The sequence below is a fragment of the Oratosquilla oratoria genome, chromosome 18, assembly GCF_046742065.1.
Source record: "Oratosquilla oratoria isolate Oo_2021 chromosome 18, ASM4674206v1, whole genome shotgun sequence".
In the NCBI taxonomy this organism is placed as follows: Eukaryota; Metazoa; Arthropoda; class Malacostraca; order Stomatopoda; family Squillidae; genus Oratosquilla; species Oratosquilla oratoria.
The window spans coordinates 56368779-56383846 of NC_134794.1; the positions used below are offsets into that span (position 1 = coordinate 56368779).

General features: G+C 33.6%; 1 protein-coding gene across 2 annotated transcripts in view; it reads left to right on the plus strand.

Moving 5' to 3' along the window:
* Positions 1–373: 373 nt before the first annotated feature.
* LOC143035252 (uncharacterized) overlaps positions 374–15068 on the plus strand; it is a 42527-nt gene continuing 27832 nt past the window's right edge. Inside the window, exons 1-2 of one of the 2 annotated variants that reach the window (XM_076202060.1) lie at positions 374–453; positions 4380–4529. The gene's annotated coding sequence lies outside the window, so the exon portion shown is untranslated. The remainder of the gene's footprint in view (positions 454–4379; positions 4530–15068) is intronic. The other variant, XM_076202061.1, reaches the window with a different exon arrangement.

Genomic DNA, 15068 nt, shown 5'->3' on the forward strand with positions numbered 1-15068 from the left:
GAAAAATAGTTAGTTTATTCAACAAAATAAAATACAATTTACATACATATATACAAAAATTTTACAAAATTAGTTGTTGAATCAGCATTAATTGAGGAATGCCCAACATTATATACATATATGTATTTTTTCCTTCTTCTTTTTCTTCTTCTTTTTCGTCAATAAAATTTGCACACAAAATCCAGTCAGTACTGTTTTTATGACTTACCAGAAATATCTGACAATGTGTATGTAAATTTTTCCTATGCCAATAAAATCTGCACACAAATATGCCTAATGTTTACTTACACTCAACATTAATTTTATGTCTTGCCAGATATGTCAAAAAATCTTTAGGTGTAAATGTGTTTTTTGTTTAAGTTCGTTTCCCCAAAAACGATGAAAGAATGTTTACGTTTGTGTGGTATAAATAAAGAGATACGTTCCAGGAGGAAGCGATAGAGCTAATGCAATGTAAGCAAAATAACAAACCATTTTGAAGGGAGTGAATTCGGTAAAATTCCAGAATCACGCAAGCACGGAAATTTAACATGAAACTAAAAATGTCCAATAGCTCCTATCCTAACAACGATTTGAAAGAAAAATATAATGAAAAATAAACCTAATAAAATAATTTGCGTGACTAGAATGTTACCGATAATTCAACTAGTTCATATTTTAAGATATAGACATGTTGAAAAAATAAGGTAACAAGAATATATATATATCTATATATACATCTATATATATATATATATATATATTATTTATATATATACATATATCTATATCTATATATATATATTTATATATATATACACATATATATATATATATTTATATATATATATATATACATATATATATATATATATATATATATATATATATATATATAAATATATATGTATAGTAGCACATTTGATTTGTGGGTTCTTTGTGATTATAATATATATATATATATATATATATATATATATATATATATATATATATATATATATATATATATATATATATATATATATCACTTGGACAAATGTAGTAGCACATATGTGGGTTCTTCATGAATATATATATATATATATATATATACATATATATATATATATATATATATATATATATATATATATATATATATGCAAAGTAGACCACTTGGAAAAAGAAACTAACAAAGCAGAGCACTTTCGTATATTACATCTTCAGTGCAAAAAGATGTAATATACGAAAGCGCTCTGCTTCGTTAGTTTCTTTTTCCAAGTGGTCTACTTTGCATAAGTGAACACACATACCCGTGTTCTTATTAGCACATATATATATATATATATATATATATATATATATATATATATATATATATATATATATATATATATATATATATATATATATATATATATATACATATACATACATTTAGGGGACCACAATTGTTTCACATGCTTTATTTGTGATCTCACAAATTTTATACAATGTAACAATGTATTTTCATATGTGTATATAAAACCAAACCAAACATGGAAATAATTTTCAAATATTTTTGTGTCATCCTCACAATTTTACACTGCATTTTAACATATGTATCCGATTGCAGAATAAAAAAAAAGTAAGTGACTGCTCACAATATGTAAGTTGTGTTTCCTTTTGGCAACATGAAATGCACCCGCAACCATCCATTCCTGTAATACAAATTGGTGAACAGACAATACTCCAGTGGACAAAATCCCAATCAGTATGTTAGGTTATATCCTCCCTCAATTTTTTTTTATTGGGGTTTTGTCTGCTGTGAATATTAGGGTTTTGTCCATTGGGGTTTTGTTATGTGTTCCAGTCAATCTGTTACCCACAGTCTCTCCTGCAGAAGACCATGGCTCCCAAGTCCCAAGTGACCAGCAATCCAGACAGGCCCACAGATCACTCAAGGAAGAAATATTGTGTTGTTGTCTTGGGATAGTGTAGGATAAGGTTTTAATTGTTCTCTATCTCATGGTTATTGTGGCCATTTCCAAATTTCCAAAAAGGAGGACAGTGCATATCGATGATTATAATATACAGTAATATATATATATATATATATATATATATATATATATATATATATATATATATGTGTATATATATATAAATATAATAAAAAAAAAATGAAAGTGAATAATATTTTTCACTTCTGATAAAACCAACAAAAAACAAATACCTGTATTTCTTACTAAGTTACAACACAAACAAAACCAAGTTGTATCCTCACCTTGATTGCCTGGAGGTTTATTTCTTTTTGTATTTCTGCCCTCTACTGGCCATCTCAAATATTTTCTTGTTGGCCAGAAGTATTTTGTACGTAGCTGTGCAATCTTCTGAGAGGTTGATATGGATTTGAAGCTCTGCCTTGACTGTGTCCACTTCCAAACAGTTTCTCTCGTTCCTCCAAGCTGATTTCATCATTGAAAAAACTCGCCCCGAGTGAGCATTACTGCATGGAATGGAGAATATATAAGCACTCACTTTCTTCAGGTTTGTGAACGGGAACTCAGATTTATATTTACTGAACAGTTTGAGATAGCGTTCATCACTGTGGCAATCTACCATTTCAGAAGTATTAATAATTGCGTCCACAATCCCATACTCTTCATACAAATCATCCATATTAATATCTGGAAGGTTACAGGTCTCAACTGCATCACTGAATTCTCCAAAAGATACATCACTTGTCAGGCCCAATTTTGATACTTTATTGTGAAAACGGTTTTCAGAGAAGTCATATCTGTCACCTAAGTACTTTCTGGCCCTTTCATAGAAAACAGTGAAGTTTGTTTTACATTTCTTAGCTACGTCTGGAGTAAGCTGGGTAAGCTTGGTGTTTATTGAATACCCAAAAAACTAATCCTTCAGTCTTCCCTCAAGCTTGTGTTTCAGGTCAGTCATTAGCTTATATACTGAAATTATGCTGAATGATTTGTCTTCTAGTGCTTCAATAATGTCTGAGAACAATTTAAGAGAGTGACTGAGGAAGAGGAAATAGATCTCTGACACTTCAGAGTCATTTCTTTCATCTCCAAAGCACTTCCACAGAACCTTGGGACATTCCTCTTCTCCTAAGCTCTAAAAATAACTTTTTAGGGCTTTCCAGTACTTCAGTATTCTGTCAATTGATGGCAAAAGAGATAGCCATCTAGTTACAACATGTCACAATAGATTGCATTCATCAGACTCCACAAATTCGCAGAACTCCTTCAACTGTTGTGTTCTGCTTGCTGAGATGCTGAAATGGCTGTACACCTTGAGCACAATATTTTCAACATCAATGTCCAGTTTTCCAGCAGCAAATTTTGTTGCATTGTGCAAAACATGAGCCAAACAGTTAGCAGCAATAATGTTGTTTTGGGCCAGTTTCAGTTTCTGATAAACACTGTTGTATTTTCCATATTGTACAGTTGTATTGTCAGCCATGTGTGCCAACACTTTATTCAGATCCAAACCCGACATTTCTAACTTAGACAATAACAGATTTGTGATAGCTTCTGATGATTCATCATTAACAGTGTAAAAGTCAAGTAACACATGTACTCCCTCCTCAAAATTAAAGTATCTCAAAAGAATTGGGAAACATTTTGTTGCACCTTTGTTTGAAGCATCAGTTGTTATTGAAAAGTCCAAGTCATGTTCTTTTACATATTCCACGTGCTTCTGTACAGAATATGGTGCTAAAATATTTCCACACAGAGCTTTTGCTTTCGCTACCGAGGAGTCACTATACACCTCTGTCAACATTCACTGCACAGTCAATGCTCCTATATGACTGGTGATGTTTCACAGTATGATACACTTTACAAAGTTCTGCAGCTGTAATTTTGTCATCCTGAGATGATCGAGCTGAAGAAATAAATGATAGCAGTGACGAGGTGCCAGCACTGCGAGTGTTAAGTCTATGTTTGTCTGTGGCTGCGTTTCGTTCAACTGCACTCTTCCCTTTACCTCCTATCTCCACATCACAACAACACAGTATACAAAAAACATGAAACTCATCCTTTCTGCGTTTAGAAATGAATCCAAACTCTTTGGCCCAGTCAGAGTTAAATATTGTCTTTCTTTTCACCATTTTCAGACTCCTTAACCTCATAAATTAATTACCAAACCACACTGCACCATGGCCACCTCAGGACTGCAGCCCAATGTATGAGATGTGAATCTTGTAATCACACATTCACAACATTGGTCCTGTGCAGTTCCTGTCTACTTCAGCTGCCGAGTTCCGACGTTGACCTTGGCCTGGGTACTCCCACATAATTTAATTGTACGGCATTATTGTATACCTAGGATTATTTATTTATTTATTTATATATTCTTTATTCATTTTTTTATTTATTTATTTGTTTATTAATTTATTTTTATCACACCCCAAGAAAGGACAAATGCATGTCCGGCATGAGGTTATGCCGGATGGAGGACAAAGTGCTCAAAAGGAGGACTGTCCGGCCTAAAGGAAGACGTCTGGCCACCCTAGTCATGGTTGTATCTAACACAGTTTGTGTGACCAGGCCTATTCTGTGCAGGTACTGTTTTAGAGCTGCATGGTGTCCTGAATGCAAATGTGTATGTAGTTCTTGCTGCTCATGAGAGGGATTTTTCTGTGGAGCTGATGTCATAATGTGTGGGGGATTGAGTTTGGTGATCTATCTTGAAGAGCTTGTATTGTGATACATGTATGAATATATATATCTTTTTTGTGGATGTATTGTATGGTACAAATTGTAGATTATTGTATATGTTTTAGTAGCATGTTGCCTCTTCAGCTGGTATTGCTTATGAGATATAATGAAATGGGTGAGTGGGGTTAAGGGCTCTAGCATAGTACTGTATACCTATCTATTTCATATATCTTACACTGGTGGCATAATTAGAAACCTGCTAGTCTTGCATTTGCTTAGTTGTAGGTTTATCCTACACTCCTCTCCAATTTCCAACAGTGACTGTTACTTAGTCCAAGTACATAGGAGGGCAGAAGTGATGGCCTTGGCCGCAGCTTTGTGCCTCCTGGTATAGGTTCCTGACCACTGTCTGTGGAGAGGATTTTGGTTTCTGAGTACTGGTGTCCTCTGCCATGGTGTAGGGGTTGGTATCTTGGTCAAGGTGTAGCAGTTTGTCCTAACCAGGTATTACACTTGGATGTGATATCAGTGGACTTGTAACCATCAAGAGAGCTGTGCCTGAGAGGCACTAATTAGCAGGTAAACTAAAAAATAAACAAGAAATGGAAAAGCTGTGCCTGGGAAATTATGAATATACAGAAGAACTAAAAATGGCTGAAATTATGAGCAATCATTTCAAATTAGTATTAACAATTGAAAGTTCGCAGAACTGTGAGGGAATAGAGAGAGATTCCCCCCTCCCCATTGAAGGAAATAACTGTAACACAGAAGGAAATCAGAGACCAAATAAAAAAAAAACTTGATGTCAGAAAATCACATGGTCCGGATGGAATTGCAAATTGGATACTGAAAGAATGCATAGAGTTGATGGACAAAATATACAATATAATTAAATACTCAAAGAAGGAAAGGTACCACAGGACTGGAAAAATGCAAATATTGTACCAATATATAAAGGAGGAAACAAGGAAGATCCAACCAACTACAGACCAGTCTCCCTAACAAGCACAGTAGCAAAAATATGTGAAAAAGTTATCAAAAGTAGATGGGTTAAACATCTGGAAGAAAAAACTATACTGAATCAAATCTAATCTGCTTCTATTCAAGACTAATAGAAATAATACAAGAAAGGGATGGATGGGCAGACTGTGCCTTTCTAGACCTACAAAAAGCATTTGATAAGGTACCACACAAAAAACTAATAAGAAAAATAGAATCAATAGGTGGCATCAGAGGAAAATTATTGGAATGGTTGGAAGACTTTCTGACTGGGAGAAAAATGGGGGTAGTAATTAGAGACAAATACTCGAATTGGGAAGAAATGATAAGTGATGTCCCACAAGGTTCAGTATTGGCTCCAGTCATGTTTGCCATATATATAAATGACATGGATGAAGGAGTGGAGTGTTATATGAATTTCTTTGCAGATGACGCAAAAATACTAAAGAAAGTAAGAACAGAGGAGGGTTGTGAATCATTACAGTTAGACTTGGAAAAAATATGGAAATGGACTCAAAAGTGGGAAGTGAACTTTAATATCAAGAAGTGTAGTATGATGGAGTTTGGAAAAAGTAAAAATAGAATATCGAGAAATTATACAATTGGTGAAGAAGTAAAAAAAAGTGAACCAAGAAAGAGACCTTGGTAATAATCAGCAAAGACATAACACCGGACAAACATATCAATAAAATAGCCAGAGAAACCTTCAACCTGTTAAGGTCAATGAAAGTGGCATTTGACTACTTGGATGAGGAAATTATTTAAAAAATATTAGTTGCACTTATAAGACCAAAACTGGAGTACGCAGCAACACTATGGACACCCAGTACTAAAAAGAATATAAAGAAATTAGAAAGAATACAAAGAGCAACGACAAAGTTGGCACCAACTCTCTCCAAATTAACATACGAACAAAGATTTTCCAAATTGGAATTACCAACTCTGGAACAAAGAAGAGAAAGAGGAGATCTGCTGACTATTTATAGAATCATGAAAGGAATGGAAATACTTGATAGGAATGATATATTAAAATGGGACAATGGAAATAGAAGAGGACACAAAAAGAAACTCAAAAAGGATAACTATAGAAGAGATCTGAAAAAAATAGCTTCCCACGTAGAGCACTGGATACCGGGAATAGTTTAGATAAAGAAACAGTGTGTGCAAACACTATTCAAGAGTAAGAAAAAATTTAATGCTCAAAGATACAAAGATGGATCACCACGGGCATAGCTCCCTTCCCATATAGTACAACCAGGTAAATATATATATATATATATATATATATATATTATATATATATATATATATATATATATATATATATATATATATATATATACATATATATATATATATATATGTAGATATATACATATATATATATATATATACATGTATATAATATATATATATATATATATATAATATATATGCATATGTGTATATATGTATATATATATATATATATATATATATATATATATATGTGTGTGTATTTACCTAGTTGTATTTACCTAGTTGTATTTTACGGGAAGGGGAGCTATGCTCGTGAGGTCCCGTCTTCATATCTCATTTTATCTAAACTATTTTTAAATTCATGTATTGTTTTTGCACACACCACTTTCTCATCTAACTTGTTCCAACTGTCTATTGCTCTGTGAGGAAAGCTGTTCTTTTTCAAATCTCTTCTATAGTTGTCTTTTTTTATTTTCTTTCCGTGTCCTCTTGTATTTCTGTCATCCCATTTTATCAGATTCTCTCTATCAGTAATTTCTATGCCTTTCATGATTCTGTAAATAGCTATCAAATCTCCTCTCTCTCTTCTTTGCTCTAGTGTCTGTAGTTTAAGTTTTTGTAGTCTCTCTTCATATGATAGTTTTGAGAGTGTTGGTGCCAGTTTAGTAATTGCTCTTTGTATTCTTTCAAGTTTTTTTATACATTTTTTTGTACTTGGTGACCATATCGTTGCTGCATATTCCAATCTTGGTCTTATCAGGGTGACTAGGATTTTCCTCACCATTTCTTCATCCAGGTATGTAAATGCCACTTTGATTGTTCTTATTAAATTATAAGTTTCTCCAAAAATCTTATTTATATGTTTCTCAGGTGACATATTATTCATAACAATGACTCCCAGGTCCCTCTCATTTTCTACTCTTTTTATTCCTTCTTCTCCCAAATTATATGATCCTGTTATTCTGTTTTTGCTTTTTCCAAATTCCATTATACTACACTTTTTTGTATTGAACTCCATCTCCCACTTCCTACTCCATTCTTGTACTTTATTTAGATCTCTCTGTAGTGATTCACAATCTTCTTCAGTTTTCACTCTTTTCAGTAATTTTGCATCATCTGCAAAGAAGCTCATATAGCTTTCAATTCCTTCATCCATATCATTGATATATATAGCAAACATTATTGGGGCCAGAACTGTTCCCTGCGGGACACCGCTTATTACTTCATTCCATTTTGAGTGCTGATCTCTTATCACTACTCGCATTTTTCTTTCTTGCAAAAAGTCTTCCATCCAATTTAGCAATTTACCTTGTATTCCTCCTTCATATTCTAATTTCTTAAGCAACTTCTTATGTGGTACTTTGTCAAAAGCTTTTTTTAGGTCTAGAAATGCACAATCAGCCCATCCATCTCTTTCTTGTATTATATCTATTAGCCTTGAATAGAAACATATTAAATTGGTGACGCATGATCGTCCTTGTCTGAATCCAAATTGCCTTGGATTTAGTACGTTGTTTTTTTCCAAGTATTTTACCCATCTACTTTTGATAATTCTTTCACATATTTTTGCTATTGTACTTGTTAGAGAGACTGGTCTATAGTTGGTAGGTTCTTCTTTATTTCCTCCTTTATATATAGGTACTATATTTGCTTTTTTCCAATCTTCTGGAACTTTTCCTTCTTTTAAGGAACTGCTTATTATGCTATGTATTTTGTCTGCCAGTTCATTCCTACATTCTTTCAGAATCCAGATTGCTATTTCATCTGGCCCATGCGATTTTCTGACATCAAAATTACCCAAGTGTGTCAATATTTCATTCTTCGTTACTTCTATTTCTTCCATAGGGGGGACTTTTTCCTTCCACTCAATCTCTTCAGGTTGTATATTTTCCCTTGTAAACACTGATTTAAAATGTTTGTTCATAATTTCTGCCATTTCCATTTCCTCAGTGTATTCAACTCCCCCTTGTCTTAATTTCTCCAAGTCTTGTTTGTTTTTCAGTTTATTGTTTACAAATCTGTAGAATAGTTTTGGTTGATCTTTACACTTTTCTATAACATCTTTTTCATATTTTCTTTTTTCCTCTCTGCACTTTTGTACATATTCATTTCTATAACCAGTATATATTTTCCATTTTTCAGGTCTTCTGTCTTTTTTCCATCCGGTCCAGGCTTTGTCTCTTTTGTCTTTTAACTCCCTACAACTTTTGTTGTACCAGCATTTTACATATTCTTTTTCTTGTTTTTGTCTTGGGACATACTTTTCCACTCCTTTTTTGTAAATTTTTGTCAAAATATTCCATTTCTCTTCCACTGATGTTTCTTCTTTGTATATTTCTTCCCAGTTTTCTTGTTGGAAGAATTCTCTTATTTTATCAAAGTTTGTTTTTTCATACATCATTCTTCCTTTTCTATATTGTTCATTTCTTTTCATATATTTTTCTTCATTAAGTTCCAGTTCAATCAATATGTGGTCACTTTTACCTATTGGTGTTTTATATTCAATCTTGTCCACTATTCTAGGTTCAGATGTAATTATTAAGTCTAGCCTCGATGGTTCTTCTTCATTTCTATACCTAGTGTTCTCTTGTATCCATTGTGTCATTGAATGGTCAGTAATCATCTCAAGTAGAGCATTTCCCCATGAGTCATCACCACTCTTTACTGTCATTTCTTCCCAGCAGATTTCTTTGCAATTAAAGTCGCCCATCATAACTATTCTTCCTCCGTCTTCCATTATTTTAGTTAATGCTATCTTTGTGTCCTCTAACATACTTTTATGTTCATTCTCCTCCCATGAGGCTGTTTTCGGAGGCACATAGTTGATCACAAATTTTCTGCTCTTCTTATCTCGGTCTTCCACTTCTATCATAATCATCTCTACTGTATTCTTTCCATATATGACACCTTTCACATTTATATCCTTCTTTGTCAGGAACATAACTCCACCCCCTTGTTTTTTCTCTCTGTTTCTAATCCAATAATTGTATGTATCATGTCCTACACTGTTGGGTGGTAGTGGGCCTTTTAATTTTGTTTCTACAATTCCCATTATGTCCGGTTCTTTTTCTTTCAAATAATCATTCAGTTCATTCAATCCTGTTATCAATCCATCTATATTTGTGTAAGACACTCTTAGTTTTCTGCCACTTCCATTGTGTTCTCTGTTTCCCTTATGTTTTTCTTTAGTATGTCGAACTGCTTTATTTTCATGTTCACTACTCTCCAATAGAATCTCTCTTTCTCTGACTCCGTTCTTTCCTCGTTTTTTGCCTTAGCTTCAATTCTTTTCTGCTTTTCTGCCTCTCTTTCCTCCTTATTCATTTCTCTTTTTATCCATACCTTTTTATATTGATCATTTGTTGCTAGTTTCCCTGTCTTGGATAGAATTTTCTCTGCCGTTGTTTGTGACCTGAATTTAATCTTAATTGGTCTGGTCTTATCTGTACTATATTTTCCGAGTCTGAATTTTTCCTCAATTTCCTTTATAATTTCTGGTTCATCTTCCTGGACTAATTTTAATAAACTGCTTACCCTTTCATTTTCCTCCTTGATTCTTGCGGTTCTATCTGGGTTATGTTTCTCTTCCATTCCTAATATAATTATACATTTCTTTTTGTCAGCTAATTCTCTTACTATATTCTCCTTCTGTCTCATCACTTTAATAACTGAGTCTTCATTATGTTCTTTCAATTGCTGTTTGACTATGTCAGTGAATGAAACCTTATTCCCTTCTTGAGTTATTCTCCAATTTTTAGCTTCTGTAGCTATTTTCTCACTGTTTTCATTACTATTCTTCTTCAATTTCTCATTCTCCTCCTTTACATTTCCTAACTGTCTTTTTAGGTCCTCTACTTCTTCAGTTAAGTTTCTGTTAGCCTTCTCTAGTTGTTCCAATCTTTCAATTCTTTGGAGAATGGAGCCTACATTACCTAACTTACGTTCCAAGTCCTCGATCACCTTATCAACTCTCTCCTCTAGTCTTATCAGTCTGGGGGGGGTTGTGTCCCCCCCACCCTCTTTAAATCCCTGGAACATATTCTCGTCACTTTCTACTGTATTTCTCCTCTCTATACTTCTAATCTTTACATTTTTATTTGCCATTTCGTCATCCGGTGGTCGTTTCATGTTGACCTTCCGCCCGTCTGCCTGGGCCAAGTCCTCCACATCCTCATTACCTTCCATTTCCCCAGTAATCCCTCCCCCTCTCCTCTTTCCTTACTTTCCCACTACCTCACGAGCAATTCCCCCCCCCTGCAAATACAAAAAGGCACTTCTCTTTGCGTTGGTATCCTCAATCTGCACTTTTCTTCAGAGCGTTCGTCAAGCCGTCCGTTCGTTGAAAGTGTGTGTGTGTGTGTGTGTGTGTATATATATATATATATATATATATATATATATATATATATATATATATATATATATATATATGTATTTACCTAGTTGTATTTACCTAGTTGTATTTTACGGGAAAGGGAGCTATGCTCGTGGGGTCCCGTCTTCATATCTCATTTTATCTAAACTATTTTTAAATTCATGTATTGTTTTTGCACACACCACTTTCTCATCTAACTTGTTCCAACTGTCTATTACTCTGTGAGGAAAGCTGTTCTTTTTCAAATCTCTTCTATAGCTGTCTTTTTTTATTTTCTTTCCGTGTCCTCTTGTATTTCTGTCATCCCATTTTATCAGATTCTCTCTATCAGTAATTTCTATGCCTTTCATGATTCTGTAAATAGCTATCAAATCTCCTCTCTCTCTTCTTTGCTCTAGTGTCTGTAGTTTAAGTTTTTGTAGTCTCTCTTCATATGATAGTTTTGAGAGTGTTGGTGCCAGTTTTGTAATTGCTCTTTGTATTCTTTCAAGTTTTTTTATACATTTTTTTGTACTTGGTGACCATATCGTTGCTGCATATTCCAATCTTGGTCTTATCAGGGTGATTAGGATTTTCCTCACCATTTCTTCATCCAGGTATGTAAATGCCACTTTGATTGTTCTTATTAAATTATAAGTTTCTCCAAAAATCTTATTTATATGTTTCTCAGGTGACATATTATTCATAACAATGACTCCCAGGTCCTTCTCATTTTCTACTCTTTTTATTCCTTCTTCTCCCAAATTATATGATCCTGTTATTCTGTTTTTGCTTTTTCCAAATTCCATTATACTACACTTTTTTGTATTGAACTCCATCTCCCACTTCCTACTCCATTCTTGTACTTTATTTAGATCTCTCTGTAGTGATTCACAATCTTCTTCAGTTTTCACTCTTTTCAGTAATTTTGCATCATCTGCAAAGAAGCTCATATAGCTTTCAATTCCTTCATCCATATCATTAATATATATAGCAAACATTATTGGGGCCAGAACTGTTCCCTGCGGGACACCGCTTATTACTTCATTCCATTTTGAGTGCTGATCTCTTATCACTACTCTCATTTTTCTTTCTTGCAAAAAGTCTTCCATCCAATTTAGCAATTTACCTTGTATTCCTCCTTCATATTCTAATTTCTTAAGCAACTTCTTATGTGGTACTTTGTCAAAAGCTTTTTTTAGGTCTAGAAATGCACAATCAGCCCATCCATCTCTTTCTTGTATTATATCTATTAGCCTTGAATAGAAACATATTAAATTGGTGACGCATGATCGTCCTTGTCTGAATCCAAATTGCCTTAGATTTAGTACGTTGTTTTTTTCCAAGTATTTTACCCATCTACTTTTGATAATTCTTTCACATATTTTTGCTATTGTACTTGTTAGAGAGACTGGTCTATAGTTGGTAGGTTCTTCTTTATTTCCTCCTTTATATATAGGTACTATATTTGCTTTTTTCCAATCTTCTGGAACTTTTCCTTCTTTTAAGGAACTGCTTATTATGCTATGTATTTTGTCTGCCAGTTCATTCCTGCATTCTTTCAGAATCCAGTTTGCTATTTCATCTGGCCCATGCGATTTTCTGACATCAAAATTACCCAAGTGTGTCAATATTTCATTCTTTGTTACTTCTATTTCTTCCATAGGGGGGACTTTTTCCTTCCACTCAATCTCTTCAGGTTGTATATTTTCCCTTGTAAACACTGATTTAAAATGTTTGTTCATAATTTCTGCCATTTCCATTTCCTCAGTGTATTCAACTCCTCCTTGTCTTAATTTCTCCAAGTCTTGTTTGTTTTTCAGTTTATTGTTTACAAATCTGTAGAATAGTTTTGGTTGATCTTTACACTTTTCTATAACATCTTTTTCATATTTTCTTTTTTCCTCTCTGCACTTTTGTACATATTCATTTCTATAACCAGTATATATTTTCCATTTTTCAGGTCTTCTGTCTTTTTTCCATCTGGTCCAGGCTTTGTCTCTTTTGTCTTTTAACTCCCTACAACTTTTGTTGTACCAGCATTTTACATATTCTTTTTCTTGTTTTTGTCTTGGGACATACTTTTCCACTCCTTTTTTGTAAATTTTTGTCAAAATATTCCATTTCTCTTCCACTGATGTTTCTTCTTTGTATATTTCTTCCCAGTTTTCTTGTTGGAAGAATTCTCTTATTTTATCAAAGTTTGTTTTTTCATACATCATTCTTCCTTTTCTATATTGTTCATTTCTTTTCATATATTTTTCTTCATTAAGTTCCAGTTCAATCAATATGTGGTCACTTTTACCTATTGGTGTTTTATATTCAATCTTGTCCACTATTCTAGGTTCAGATGTAATTATTAAGTCTAGCCTCGATGGTTCTTCTTCATTTCTATACCTAGTGTTCTCTTGTATCCATTGTGTCATTGAATGGTCAGTAATCATCTCAAGTAGAGCATTTCCCCATGAGTCATCACCACTCTTTACTGTCATTTCTTCCCAGCAGATTTCTTTGCAATTAAAGTCGCCCATCATAACTATTCTTCCTCCGTCTTCCATTATTTTAGTTAATGCTATCTTTGTGTCCTCTAACATACTTTTATGTTCACTCTCCTCCCATGAGGCTGTTTTCGGAGGCACATAATTGATCACAAATTTTCTGCTCTTCTTATCTCGGTCTTCCACTTCTATCATAATCATCTCTACTGTATTCTTTCCATATATGACACCTTTCACGTTTATATCCTTCTTAGTCAGGAACATAACTCCACCCCCTTGTTTTTTCTCTCTGTTTCTAATCCAATAATTGTATGTATCATGTCCTACACTGTTGGGTGGTAGTGGGCCTTTTAATTTTGTTTCTACAATTCCCATTATGTCCGGTTCTTTTTCTTTCAAATAATCATTCAGTTCATTCAATCCTGTTATCAATCCATCTATATTTGTGTAAGACACTCTTAGTTTTCTGCCACTTCCATTGTGTTCTCTGTTTCCCTTATGTTTTTCTTTAGTATGTCGAATTGCTTTATTTTCATGTTCACTACTCTCCAATAGAATCTCTCTTTCTCTGACTCCGTTCTTTCCTCGTTTTTTGCCTTAGCTTCAATTCTTTTCTGCTTTTCTGCCTCTCTTTCCTCCTTATTCATTTCTCTTTTTATCCATACCTTTTTATATTGATCATTTGTTGCTAGTTTCCCTGTCTTGGATAGAATTTTCTCTGCCGTTGTTTGTGACCTGAATTTAATCTTAATTGGTCTGGTCTTATCTGTACTATATTTTCCGAGTCTGAATTTTTCCTCAATTTCCTTTATAATTTCTGGTTCATCTTCCTGGACTAATTTTAATAAACTGCTTACTCTTTCATTTTCCTCCTTGATTCTTGCGGTTCTATCTGGGTTATGTTTCTCTTCCATTCCTAATATAATTATACATTTCTTTTTGTCAGCTAATTCTCTTACTATATTCTCCTTCTGTCTCATCACTTTAATAACTGAGTCTTCATTATGTTCTTTCAATTGCTGTTTGACTATGTCAGTGAATGAAACCTTATTCCCTTCTTGAGTTATTCTCCAATTTTTAGCTTTTGTAGCTATTTTCTCTCTGTTTTCATTACTATTCTTCTTCAATTTCTCATTCTCCTCCTTTACATTTCCTAACTGTCTTTTTAGGTCCTCTACTTCTTCAGTTAAGTTTCTGTTAGCCTTCTCTAGTTGTTCCAACCTTTCAATTCTCTGAAAAATGGAGTCTACATTACCTAACTTACGTTCCAAGTCCTCGATCACCTTATCAACTCTCTCCTCTAGTCTTATCAGTCGGGGGATTGTGTCCCCCCCACCCTCTTTAAATCCCTGG